Source organism: Charadrius vociferus, unplaced genomic scaffold (genome assembly GCF_000708025.1).
Source record: "Charadrius vociferus isolate BGI_N301 unplaced genomic scaffold, ASM70802v2 scaffold329, whole genome shotgun sequence".
Lineage (NCBI taxonomy): Eukaryota > Metazoa > Chordata > Aves > Charadriiformes > Charadriidae > Charadrius > Charadrius vociferus.
In genome coordinates this window covers 556707-568812 of record NW_009649982.1, presented here as the reverse complement: position 1 = coordinate 568812, position 12106 = coordinate 556707, and positions in this window count along the sequence as shown.

Genomic DNA, 12106 nt, shown 5'->3' with positions numbered 1-12106 from the left:
CATCACTAGCTATTTCAAGGGATGGAGTATGCCTGCAGGCATCTGTTTGGGTGCTTGGACTGTCTTCTTGAAACCTGTTAACTTAAAATCTGTTCAACAAGTGTTTTCAGAATTAAGAATGGAAAGAGATTAAACAGTTAAGGTTGTAATCTGTGAGTTTAAACTGCCATAATATGTCTGTCAGCTAAGTTGAAAGTTAATAGGGCATCCGTATTTTACACCAGAGAATCTGGCCTACAGTAAGAAGAGACATTTCTTTGCATGTCTGGAATGGGTTTATAACTGGGTTACCGTTAGCTCTGTAATTCTAGTTGCTTTGATATGAGTCCAGGAAAGAGAGATGGAGCAGCTCACATAAAAATGCAGTCTCATGCAGTATTATTTCATTCTTGGCAGTTCTTTTGCCTTCTTGTCTTACCTAGCTGTATGTGGACGATCACTGACTCCTCTCTGACTGTACCAGCTTCCATTTGGAGACTTGGAAGGATGTCTCTGGCTGAAGGAAACATGAATCTTGAACGATGGTGGTTGCCTGTACCACCCAGGAGCAGGCAGTCGTTCCTATAGTGCTGAATAAATCCACGAGAGAACTTGGCAGAGAAAAGGAGCTAAAGGTTAGTTGATCTGAACAATCTCAAACTAATGCACACCACCTTCCTTTCCCTCCCCGCCCCCCCCATCAGATCTGAATCAACTCTTCTGAAGTGTGGAAGCGCTTTCCAGTAACTCACTTGAGCAATAGTGAAAAGAATTCCCATGGGAATAATCAACTAAAGCAACCATGATTTTGGCCATTTAAAACTACCGGGCCAAATTCTGCAAGTCCTTCATCTGTATTCTGCTAAATTGCATCAAAGGGAATAATTTTGCTTGAGTAAAGGGATAGTGATTATATGAGGCTGTTGGACTGAGTATTTCTGGAACTGTTTACCACTTGACTGCAAGAGCACCAGCAACACTTGTCTGCTACAGGAATGAGTAAGAAGCCATGACTGGTGTTTGCCAAATAAAAAAAAATCACACCAAGTGAATAGGCAGAAAGACTTTATTGTGCCCCAGAATCACAGCTGAACTGACAGACGAGAATTAGAGAAATAAATAGGACTGCATGATTTGTCTGTAAAATCTACAGCTTAAAAAGAGGGTCTGGCAGCATTTTTAAGAATGTTAGGAGTCTTGGAAGATGAGTGGTTTTGCCCATGTTCACTGTGCTCTAGGAAGCCTCCTCCAGGCTCCCTCCTTCAGTGCTGGCTGTGAGGACTGCTCTGTTGAAGGAAAAGCAAGCCCCAGGTCACAGCAGATTGGTGGATTTAGCCAGACAGAAAGGGAGGCTTCATGAAGCCCTTAGAACTAGCCTTGCTTGCTCCAGCTGAAGTACAGGATAGGGCTTTTTTTGTTTATCGTGAAGCAGTGAGGGCAGATAGGAACTACATCCATGGGAAATTGAATCTGAAATAATAGAAGGGAGAGGAGAAGAACTCACTACAGCATAAGGCTGCATAAACTGTGGTAATGCTCTGCTCCAAGTGTCTTTATCTGGTGGTGGGCTTAGAGTGCAGTAGAACAGACTTCCCCTCCCTCCTTTGATGCTGTTCTGTGTATGAAGGGAGTTTGTGTACCCCAGAGGATCTGAGTTCATTTAGCAGCTTCCTCAAATTTGCAAGGAAAAAATTGTAGGTTAGTTGATTTAAGTATATTCTTTTAATTGACTTTTCGTATTGCAAGCTTCCTAGGTTTAAGGGTATCCTTTCTTCTTTGTTTACTGAGTTCTCTAAGGGTTGAGCTAATTATATTACAGCAAGTTCAAAGCAGCCGTGTGTATGCCCAGGGCAGCTGTTAAACATTTACTGAAAGGTATAACAGGTGGCTAGGTGGTAGGTGGTCATAAATAATCCTTTACTGTATTAAGTTAGGATTCAAATATGCAGCTAAATTGTGTTCTCTGTCTCCTCTCCCTGCTCTTCTATGAAGACGAAGTCCGTGTTTTTTATTGAGGGCAGTGCCTGGTAGGGATCAGGACGCTGCACTGAACACTGAAGCAAGCCAGTCCTTGCCAGATAATTTCCACAGTTGTTGTCTGAGTAAAAATGAGGTTGCTGGACCTTCCCCCAACCACCCTCATGCAACAATTGCTTTGTTCATTGTGGCTTCCCTATTTGATGTATTTTCCCCTCCATTAGACCCCTTTTCACCAGCCTACCACTTTGTCATATGTGTAAATGTCAAGTGGCTTTAAAAATGAATCAGAACATTATTTCTTCCACCCTTATATATCTGATCACCCCCGTCTCTGTATTAGCCCTCTAAAATGCTCTCTGTAATTACTTGGTAGGGGCTAAGTTGGACTCATTTAATAACAGCTAAGTGTAGTGAATTACTGGAACTTACTATGTTCCTCAGCCAGTTTTCAGACTTCTCACATCTGTTTCCTTAGTTGTAACAACTAATATGTTTAGTACCTCATCCGACACTATGTTAGCGTCAATGCCAGGATTTGGGAGGGTTTGCAAGAGTACTCATTCCCCATTTGCTCTCGAACTAGGCCAAAATGCAAACTTTATAAAAACAAACTCAGTTAATTTTCCAGGAAATTAATCTTTCCAGGAAATTAATTTATTTTCAAGCTTTGAAAGATATTTTAAAATTAAACATTATAGAAAAACATATTAAATTATAAAAATATAATTAAAAAAATTAAATGTAAATATAGTTTTGTAATTTAAATTTAAATACGAAATACAAATTTAGACAGTTGAAACAGTTAAACCTTTCAGGATTTTTGTGGGATTTGCTGTTTGTGTTCTCAACCCAATAGTTTGCCAAGGTGAACGTGAATTTGCAAAATGTTTTGGTTTACCTGAGACTTCTCTTTTTAATTTCAGCGAAGTCTAAACCACCGAATGTCATCTTCAGCTGCATGAGCAGGATTCTTTACTGGAGTGAAATAATATAACGCTGTGGCTTCTAGGAGCTGTTTCGGCTTTTTCAGTGAGCATGGATTTACTTGAAGGGCACTGGAGGCTCAGAGAGCTCAAATCCCTTCTTTCCATCTAACATGGCCAGTATGATATATATAGATTCCCCTATCACATGACGTAGTTACAGCTGGATGGCTATTAACCTCATATAGCAGTTAATCCCCAGAAAATACAAGCAGAGATGTAGGGCTGAATGGAGCCTGTGTTTGTTCAGAGACTTTCTTGCTGCTTAGTGAGTAGCAGTTTCAATTATTTCAAGGTGCAGGTGATTAGTTTGCTGTTTCTTGCTATATTTGGTGCCATGTTTAGTCACCTGTTGTAGGTTTGCACTGTCACTGATGGCTGGGGTGAGGAGCAACTGTGGCTCTGAGAGAGCATTTGGGAGTCCCATCTGGGGCTAGGAGAGAGAGTGGGCTTGGGAGTGAATGGAGCTTTATGAATGCAATTGGAAGATGATGTGGTCTTGGGATGAGAATCAGGATTGGGCATAGTCTTTGGAAAAAACGCATTCCTTGGTGTGCTCTTGGAGGTAGTTTTTGGATTGACTTTGCTTCAGGGTTTGGGAACTTGTCTTGCCTTTTGTGTGTGTTAAGACTGGCACTTACAGCTCTGCTGGAAGGTCTTTTTTTGACCTGTCTTTCATCTGATATTTCCATGGCATCTTGCACCCACTGGAGGTCAGTCCTCACATATATCTTGCAGTGTGCTGTAGTAAGGAACCTGCAGAAGAGAAGCAAAGCCAGGCAGCCATTACACTTCTGGTTTCTAACCCAAGATTCACTGTAAATGTTACAATGAGGCCTTTTAAATTCATTTCTCACCACATATTCCATACAAAACCAGACAGCAATACCAACTGTTCATACATTGCATGTGAGTATAATTTTTATATATATATACTCATACTATATATAATTATACTCACATGCAATGTACGAACAGTTGGTGTTGCTGCCTGCAACTGTGAACTGCTCTGGGGAGTTGCATATACAGCCAATAGCTGGTGAACAGCTGGTGAAAGAGTTACTAAGCTAAAGGATAAAGGTACTTGGCAAAAAGCATCATCTATGCTTAGGAAATAGGTATGTTTGTGGAGCAGCACTGAGTACCACTAGTGGGAGCATCTCAAGGTGTTCTCCAAGGGTAGATCTATGATTACCTACGATGAAAACTGTGCTTCATTTTTCTCCGAGTGTATAAACCGCAGTAGTTTTATTTTGGGTGCCAACTTCCAGTGCTGTAGACCACCTGTACATTCTGTATGCACAGCAGCTCCAAAAATGAAGGTCAATTTGTCTTAAGGTAGGCATCCAAAAATAGAAGCTATCCCCTCCTCCCCCATATATGCAGTTTTGAAAAGAATGAAGTTTAAGTGTCAAAAGGCCAACAGGTGTGTAGTGACTGCTGGTGAAGTGATGGTGATCCCAGTCATTATTCCTCTCTTCCCCATACAAGTCTGTTCTGCAGAGGGAACATGCTGAGGATTTAGTGTGATGGAGGTGACAGCCTAAGAGTCTGGGCAGCTCTTACCAAGAACCTCAAAGTATCTATAAGTGTGTTCTCAACTCATGCTGCAGGAATCAGCCTTCTAAGAAAAGCCAGGAAATGCTATAAGCATGAAGCTCCACATTTATAATTCTATTTATCACCTTTTTTACCCTGTCATTCACTTTTCTGATCTTTTTTGCCTTTTCTCCCTCTCTCTGCCTCCCGCACTCTTTTGCCATTACTATTCTTGCCTGGTGTTCCCTCTCTATTTCTTCTTTTCATGACAAGACCGATCCATCTCTCCTTTTTTTACTTGCAATCATTTTGCAATTCTAAAAACCTTTACCATTGGCTTTTTAGAAAAAAAATCACACTCACGTTGCAACCAACATCAATTTCCTTGAAAAGTATCCTTACAACATGGTCTCAAAGCCATGGGTTTTTTGTCTCTTTTTCACTCTGTTTTTGGCAAAATGTCTCTTCTTTAGCATGTTGGTCAACAGAACTATCAGCTACCTTGGTTACTCCTCTAAGCCTTGACACCTCTGCATATCCCTTGTACTTAACAAAAAAAAAATCCCAGGGTATTTTTCCACAGACTTTCTGCTGCATGTCTCTCTCCCCACATGGGAATGTTTTATACCAAATTATCCCCCCCACCGAGAAAACAAAAGTACTTGGCTCTGAAAAGCTACTAACAATGCTGCGAACAAGTAAGATCAGATATAGAACTATTCTTCATGAAATCACTGAGAATAAGGAGCAGCAAAAACAGTGGCAGTAATTTCAGGGCATGTATGGGTCACTTCATGAAAAAGTTAGAGGTGTCCTTGGTTTTGGCTTTCCCTTGTATTGTGAATGAGTATTTTCTGTGCTTTAATCTTTGCATTTTGATGGGTTTGCATGAGGCTACAAGTGATTGGTTTGTGCCTGGGATTTTTGCACTCTCAAGACTATGCACATTTTTTTCTTCCATTTGTGATTATGCACATCACATGAGAGCTTCAGCAGCAGGCAGTCTGTGGATTCGAGGCTACATCCCATCACCACTGTAAATAATGGGCAACAGTGGTCTTAAGGTCTTAACTGTATAAAGTCAGGAATAAGACCTAATTATGTAAAACCCTTGTACCCCTTCATCTTGAATGCTGGTTTTTTTCCCTCTATCCTCACATCTATAACATTATTGTCAGCAAAACAAGAACCCAACAAAATCGTAAGGTACATTGTCAGAGAGCTGACAGACTGATGGATGAGGATACTAGAAGATTAGGTCTATATAGGTATGTACAAGTATGTATAGCAAAAAGGGAAAGAATGTATCTGAAATTGACTCCGGAATCTTCGTAAAATGTTACTAACCCATGCAGCTCATTGCCATAAGGCATCAGTGAGATATTACCTTTATATATGGCTTCAAGATTTCATAGTTCCAGGAGAGCAGATAAGAGATTTCTAAGGCACAGAAAGTCTTAGCATCTCGTTGCATTAAGATGGAAGCCTGCCACTAAGATGAATCTCCCATGTAGGCAGGTTATGCTGTAACTGCCTTCAACAGGGTTTCTTGTTGGTTTGATCGCAGAAATCAACTGGCTGAGAATGAATCCTAAACTCATCAGACTGCAGGTGCAATGTGGTTGAGAATTCCTGTCTTCCTGTTGGCTTGAAAATTTGCATCTCTTGTTGTGCACAGTGAAGATATCAAGCTGAAAGATGACGAGAATAGCTGTGGTGTGGAGTTTCATTGCTGCTGACTTCTGTGTCAAGGCAGAGAAGAAAGCGATTAACGTGAGTTAATGGAGTTTATGTACTGTAACTCAGTTGTCAGGTCCTGGTTTTGTCAGAAAAGGTAGTGGACTAGTGGGAAGGGGGAGACATAAGTAGAAAATTTTCATTATGGTGAAAGAGGATCACCTCTTTCCTGTCCATTATCTCTTAGTAGCCCTCCTGTGAAGGCCTTTCCTGCTCAAACACTGTTGTGGCTGAAGTTCTCTGAATTAAGTTTTATTTTAGCCTGGTTTAATTTAGATATTTTCTGCTGCACTATGCTGTCTGTGTTTTGAACATTGTACATAAAGAGCCCCACAGAAGCACAGAATGACACTCTGACCAACAAACCACTGACAAAGAACATGCGTCAAAGGAAAGCTAGTTTTGTTAGTGGAAATGGCAATGAGGTGCCCCAATCATAGTGGCTGTGTAAGTCAGCAGTTACTCTCAATAGTATCTTTAGAAGCAGCTCTGGAAGGGGTACTGCATGTCCCTTCTGGGCGGGGGGAGAAACTTGTCATAAGTTTAATGCTTTCTACTGACCTCTGGGGAGCCGAGGCTGATACCACAAAATGCTTGGGCTGGTTGAGGAAAAGCACAGAAGACACGCTTTCACCTGCAGAAAACCATCGCCACAAGACACCTTGTGAATCATGCTTTTGAGTAGGGGTTCTGTTAGGCAGCCACAGGGAGGTCTGTGGGGCTTCAAAGCAAAAAATATGTTTTAGAGAGTTTGCAAATAAGTTCATGTAGTTCCAGACCATCAGCTGAAGTGCTGAGGTCTCTTAAATGATTTTTGAGATTGAAAGAAACACCCAGCTATAGTTCTACTAAAATCTTTAGCTGTACCCTCAAAGCTTCTTCCCAGATTTTATTGGAGTGATAACTGTTTTTTATGGGTGTAGTTTTAAAGACTGGAGTTAGACATTTTGGAACTTTCATTCGCCCCAAGTAGTCACAATAGGGAGGAATCAAAGAGTTTGAGTTTAAAAAGCAAAGTTTACCCCATCTATTTTTCTCCAATTGGATGATTTTTCATTTAAAAAGTTAAATCTGAGTCCATAAAACATATGCCTTCAAGTAAGTTTTTTTATAATCATATTACTAATTTTATCCAGTAAGTGATTACCACTCCACTTTTTTTTCTAGCATAATAAAAATCTAGAAGTTGAGATCTGCAATATCTTGCCAATTTAGTTGCTTAACTTGATTGGTATCATTACAGCAGGTCCTTCTGAGCAGGCAAGTTCTCCCTCATGAGAGATGCTTGTGAAGGCCTTAATAAATCAAACCTGAACCAGCCAGCACCTCAGGAAAAGCACCCAAAGGATAGTACCAGGTGAATTGGCAACTTGGCATGGAAATTGCTGTTCAGGGTTTGTTTGTAGGCAGGGTTAGGATGACCCTGGAGGTAGGTTGGAGCCCTAACAGAGTCATTTTCTTCTGATGCTGCACAGAGGGGCACTAGGCAATTATCACTTGAGGTTTTTTGTAAGTAACTCTCTAATGGTCTTAGAGCAGCGGGCATATTGGAACTGGCACCATGGTGGACATTAGGCAGCAGGTGGTAGGAAACAAGCAGGTATTTTCCCCACTGAGAAGCATTCACAAGCCTCGTGTTGCACATGTATTCACATGCATGCACAAACACATGAATCCATACAGGTTTATGCACCCTTACTGTCACTCTGTCTAGTGCCAATCTTTCAGGGAGACCGCAAGTCCTAGTGCTTACTCTTACAACAGCAAACACTTCTTCACCTAATGCTTCTTGAGGAAACCATAACCTCCAGGTGGGGTCTCATGAGAGTGGAGTAGAGGGGCAGAATCACCTCCTTTGACCTGCTGGCCACACTTCTGATGCAGCCCAGGATATGGTTGGCCTTCTGGGCTGCAATTGTGCATTGCTGGCTCATGTTGAGCTTCTCATCAATCGGCACACCCACGTCTTTCTCCTCAGGGCTGCTCTCAATCCATTCTCTGTGCATCCTGCGTTTCTGCTTGGGATTACCCCAACCCAGATCTAGGACCTTGCACTTCATCCATGTCACCAACAAAGATGTTAAACAGCACCAGTCCCAGTACCAACCCCTGAGGAACACCACTCAGAAATGGTCTCCACTTGGACATCGAGCTGTTGACCACCATAACCTCAGTGTGGAACTAAAAGGCTCAGAAACCCAGAGGGAACAAAAAAGTTATCAGATTTGTTTGAGGTGTTATGATTTCTAAATAGCTTCTGAGTTTGTGGGTTTCCCTCCCCAGTTTTTAAGGGCTTAATGCAAGAAATATTCAATATGATACATCATAATCAGCTCAAATCAAGTGACAACCACTGCACAAAAATGAAAAATCAAGTCATTAGTGGAGGAGGACATGAACTTATATTTTTGGAGTCCTTTTCTTGTGCCTTGTGACAGGACCAGCCTCTTTCTTTGCATAACTAACATGTAATAATTTGGTCTAGACTCTTTTATTCTAAGCCACAGCCAGACAGGAAGGAAAAACAAAACTTCTCCAGGAAAGGGCCTTCTGTGCAACCCCATTTTCTGTGGTGTCTTTAAAGGGGCCATAAGCAGGTCTTGAACCAGCACATGCTCTGTAAATGTCTCAAATGAGCCTCACAAAGTTAGAAGGTTCATTTAAATTGCAATCCCATCCTTGGGTTTGGGATAGTTATTTACTGTTTCATACAACAGGCTTCTCAAGATCCCTGAAGAACAGGTGCTGGAAAGTGTGTCCATGGTTTGCTCTAGACGGGCTGATGTATCCCATTTCTAATGATGGTGAAATTATTAGCAGAAGAGGTTTTTTTGCAGTACTTCCTTTCCTATTGGGAATGTAGAAACACACAGGCAGATTGTACAAATACGGAAAAACTAGTTTTTGTCAGTCTGAACCTGCTGGTTTAGTTTTAATGATTCCTAGGCTAGAAGGTGAGAAGGATCAGGTGAAATAGGTTTTCTTCTCTGCTTTAGCATTTGCTCTTTGTTGCACAGTTTCCCCTCTGTGCCGCCTTTAACTGTCAGGTGAAATGGGGGGAAGGTAAACCATGACATGACAGTAGAATGTTTTTAAAATTTTCTGGGCAGCCTTGGTAGGAGTTGTCCTGGCAGGTCTGTTCCCTTCTTCTCAGATCTGCTACCTAAAACACAAGTTGCAGGTGGATAGCATGGGGTAGGAAATGACAGACAGAAATAGCTCTCAGTGTTAGTTAAGTGCCCAGGCATCGTGGTATGCAGTAAGGGGAGTTAGAAGGGTGCCCTCAGAACAACTCTGGTATAGCTGCAGGAAGGGCAGGGAGAGCGGATGGGCTCACCGGGGCATGCAGCAGTGCTGGTGCTGATCATAGAGTGTGCTATGTACAGTTTTATCATGCTGTCCGAATCAAACGCCCAGCTAAAATTTGTGTTCTAAATTACGCTGACAACTACTTGCAGTGTTGTAATTTCAGATGTTTTCAATTTGTTGATTCCTAAAAATTTGCTACCAGAAGAGTATAGGTTGGGGCTTCCAGGTTTATGGCACATCTTTTAAGCTTCTGCATTCCCACAGTGATGAGAAACTTACCCTAGGGCAGATGCCACAGAGCAGAGGGAGCAAATGAGCTGCTGCTAAAAGACTGTGACTTATTAAGGACTAAATGGCAGCTACCTCATACCACTTTCTCCTGAAGCATCCCCATCACTCCTTTCCTATTTGCTACCCTTCTACCTTCCCCTTCACCTTCTCCTGTACTGGCTTGCCATAACTTTTGAACTAGCATCTTCTGTAGCAAACCCCAATAATCTGGGTTAAGTAATCAATTAATTTTCAATTTAAAATATAAGGTTTAGCTTTCCAAAAATCCATGTGGTGCATTTTTCCATAGGGGAGAGAGAAGGAAGTATTTGTATTTACTGAATTAACATGCCTTACTTGTCACATCATGTACCAATATTTGGCAAAACAGCAGCTCTGATGCATTAATATTTGTACACAGGTACTCAGTTCCTTCTCCCTTTTCTTCTTCCCATGTGGAGTCTTGAGCAGTCTGTTAAAATAGGTGATCAGCTGATGAAAACCTCCAGTGTAAAGCAAAGCACAAATGGTAGTCAGAAGGCATGTAAAAAACCAATCAAGGAATATCCCAGCTGGTCACTGGGGGTTAGGGATTGAATGTTGTAGTAACAGTTTCTGGGAAAGGTGATTGTCATTGTAAACCCTTAACTTTCTAGTTCCTTAATTATAAGTAAGCAGTGAAAAGAATACAGCTGCAGCTCTGTAAAGTCATTGCCCAGGAAGTATACTTTTTTGTGCAAAAAGCCAGTATGCCCAAAGGGGTAGGTAGTTGTCCTGTCTGCCTCTGTTGAAGTTATGAATACTTACACAGGTTGAGGGTTTGTCCACTCTGCTCTCTGATGTCTTTCCCTTGTGCTAAAGATCTGACCACAGCACATCTCTTCAGTCCCTTTGGAAACTGTGCGAGTGGTGTGCGACAGAAGAGAAATGGTTGACTTGTTTCAAAAATTGCTGCTCCCTGGTCTGCCATGTGTATTTGGAGGGTCCTTTCTGGTGAAGTGGTGCACAGATGTTACAGAAGCAGTCTTCATATCACAGGCTGCAATCTAGCAGAGGATGAGCAGGAAGGGAAGCAGTCACTGTGAGCCCTCTGCTCCCTACCTCACTTGGAGAAGAAATGGTGGGTAGCCAGGGAGGACATCGGTGCAACCACAGCCCCAGATCTTCAAACATACCTTGGAGCCTAACTTCCTGTTTTTCTAAGCGAGATGTTTCCTAAAGATGTTGGAGAAACCGACGCTATGGTTCTTACTTGCCTCCAACACAACAGCAGCACTCTAGTTCTTCATTTTGCACTTTCCTTTTGTGTGTGTGTGTGAAATGGAGGTTTAATCATATTTTCCATTCTTTCTAAAGCATTTTGAGAGCCTCAGGGAAAAGTGCTAGGGAGGAGCAGTGCCATCACAGATAAGGTTCCAGATTATACACAGCTAGAGATGACAAAAATAGCACACAGCTGGGACCACAGCAAGGACTGGGGTGAGGAATGGTCAGGAAAAGACAGGGAAATCCTTGGGGTTTAATGGCTGACTAGGAAGGCATGCTGAGAGCACTGATCACCCATGGTAATTAACTCCCAAGAAGTGCACAAGGATCATTATAGATCTTGCAAGGTATAACAAACAAGATGTAATTATTAAGTATGATGATTCACTCTTAAAAATGATTATTAATCGTGCTATGAAATGTGATGAGGATGAGCAGATATAAAATATTAATTTCTATATGATGGTTAATTAATATATCCTCAGGTTGTGATAGTCCTAATTAAAAAAAAAATAAATTATATTCACTTCAGCAAGATTAATTCCAGGATAAGATACTACTGAGTATGAGCAAAGGCATTAAAATTCTGCCTGCCAAAAGCATGTTAGTTAGTTCTGGTCCTGAATGAATTTGGTTAGTGGAAGCTGATGATATTCATCTGAGAGAGCTTACTTTTATAGGTGACCTGGTTTTGTAGGCTGCTGGTAGTCTGATGATGCTGAAGGGAACAGAAGGGTTTCTGTTGTCTATAACGTGAGGGACTGGGGCCTTGAGATTAGTGATTCAAAATTAGTGAACACCAATTTATATATTGCCATACTCCAGAAACGTCTTATCTCAATATTTCTTTCTACCTGTAAAGCTCTTCTTACCAAGTTTGTAGCAACAACTATTTATTTCTAGTGCAGCTGATAACAAGAACTTCAGTCAGGAAGCATCACTCCATATGATGGAGGCTTAGTAGCCTGCCTTGGCTCTGTTCTGTAGTGTGATGCATATAGTCACCCTTCTCTTCCCTGCCTGAGCAGTAGCACTGCTTCAAA